Raw genomic sequence first — 2,322 nt, 5'->3', positions numbered from 1 at the left:
GGGCTTTTACAACGAGAATGAGAAAACAAACTAAATCAAACCCAAAGAAACCGCTATCGACCTCCCCACCACACACACTTTGGGTCTGAATTTTTCTACTGAAATGTTGAGGCAATAAAACTCTCACTGCTCTTGTCCAGAAACAAACCTAAGCCCCCCATGCAGTACCTGGGGCATCTATGTCTGACCCACCAAGGCTTCAGCTCCTTTGGGGAGATTTCCAGCTGCCCAATCCTGCTGCTATTCCAGGGGAGCAATTCCTGACTCCTGTCAGCATTTATCTCAGCCCCATTCTGGGCATCACAGGTTTCTCTGGGAAAGGGCAGCGAGTGGTTCTAGGGTCCAGTGATCCTCCTCCAAATCGAGCTAGAACCTGGGACTCCTTCCCCTTCCCCAGGCTGTGGGTGGGAGGCATTTCACAGAGCTCTCGGAGCTATAGCCCGTGGCTGGAGAGAGAAAAGCCTCCTATCCCCTCTGCTCTGGGGCTGGGTTTCCTCCTGAAGCCTCTGCCCCCCCACCTAGTCCCTTAAGGCTCATCCCTGACCCTTGCTGCTGCTCCTTGCTATAGACTGTGAAAGGAGCGGAGGCAGTGCAGGAGCCTTCTGGGGACGCAGATCTGAGGCTTTGGGAGAGACACATTGTCTGAGACATCAGAGCGCTGCAAACCCTGCAGCCACCCCTCAATCCAGGGCCTGTTCCAGCCCTGAGTCTGGGCTGCTGCGATCCCTCCCCCAGAGCAGGGCGCCCACAGATTACAGCCTGGATATAGGCGTGCGAGACTAACTCCTGCTTTCCCTGACGGGGCCTCCCCTAGACCAAGTAGCGTCCCAGGCAAGACGTGTCTTCGGAACCCCCCAGCCCCGCTCCATATGTTAAACCATTGAATACCTTATTTTTATTGTATTTGTAGCTCATTTCATTATTTTGATGCACAATCTGGAGGCATGATTTTCTCTATCATATAAGACAATAAATGTTCATGCTAGGATGTGTAAATCTGTATTTATTCATGCCGTATATAAGCAAATGAAAAAATCATTTCTTCTAAGCATATAGAAACTTTTAATTTTGACAGTAACTGAAATGTACTAACATCTAGCAATGGAGCCCTCACCAGCACAGGGTGGGCTGGTATTAAATAGTGGTACAGTCGGAGACAGACAGCGTTAGGATGTTAACCCCAGGCCCTTTGTTCAAAGGTCGCTTCTCTTGCCTTTCCCCCCTGAACTGAAGCACAGCATTTGAGAGATCCAGAGACTAGTTGATGACGTTTCCAAGGGCTAAAATAGCGAGCAATGTCCATCTTGCATTGGCCATTGTTGACTGGAGAGATGGTTTATGGAGAATAAACTTCAAGGTGAGAAGCAGCAGCCCAAAAAGGGCCCCTGCAAGTGCTGAAGTAGCTCAGTTGGGAGAGCGTTAGACTGAAGATCTAAAGGTCCCTGGTTCAATCCCAGGCTTCAGCAGACTGTTTCATCCCTCTTCATGCAGCAGTGGGCTCTTTCCTGGAAGCACAGCACTCCCTCTACTCAATGCAAGACCCTCATTTTGGGCTTCACTGCAGGAAAAGGCAGCATTGGCTTCTGCACCCAGTTGGCTCACCTGACCTTTCTTTCTTCTCTTGCTGCTTCTCAGCAAGGGGAAGAAAAACAAGCTCCCCTTCAAGCTAGAGTCACAAAGGTGATGTAAGGATGACTTCCTGATCCCTGGCTCCAGTCCTCTGCTCTTCCAGCTGACCCATCAAGGAGCTGCTGCCAGTTTCTCCAGGTTCGCCCATCAGTGTGTGCCAGGGTGAGCACCACCAAAGTGCAGGGAATTTGAGGGCAGGGCAGGGCAGTGCACTGTAATGGAGTTTCTGTAGTGTAGTGGTTCTCACATTTGCCTAACCTGCATCAAGCCGGCTAGGCAGAACTGACACCAACTTGTCTGGGATGTTCCCCAGAAGCAGAGCACAAGTTTGAAATACGGGCAGCATAGAACCAATATTCATAATGTCAACTACAAAAATGATACACATCTAGAGATAGCATCATTATCAGCCAATCAGAACCTCTCCATAGACCCCTTACACAACAGCCTTTATACAATATTGGCTGCAAATATAGAACAGTGGTCGCAACGGTGATCTATACAGTTACAGATTATGTCAATAACGTCACAGGAGGTGACACGGCATCAGTGAGACTGATACTGGAATACTGCCTCCAGTTTTGGTGTCCACATTTGAAAAGATGTTGTGAAATTAGAGTTTGGGGCAGCAAAGAGCCACCAAATGTTCTGAGGCCTGGAGAAAAATGCCTTCTAGTGAGCTATTGAAAGAGC

The 2,322-nt window shown here is 49.1% G+C and overlaps 1 non-coding gene across 1 annotated transcript; it reads left to right on the top strand.

Annotated features, from left to right (window-relative positions):
- The first annotated feature begins 1,393 nt into the window (after positions 1-1,393).
- Positions 1,394-1,466, top strand: TRNAF-GAA. Its single transcript has one exon. It is a non-coding gene; the product is annotated as a tRNA-Phe (tRNA).
- Positions 1,467-2,322: the final 856 nt, after the last annotated feature.

The sequence above is a fragment of the Mauremys reevesii genome, linkage group 14, assembly GCF_016161935.1.
Source record: "Mauremys reevesii isolate NIE-2019 linkage group 14, ASM1616193v1, whole genome shotgun sequence".
NCBI classification, from domain to species: Eukaryota; Metazoa; Chordata; order Testudines; family Geoemydidae; genus Mauremys; species Mauremys reevesii.
The sequence above is the reverse complement of the archived record's forward strand: the minus strand, read 5'-3'. Positions and strand labels throughout refer to the sequence as shown.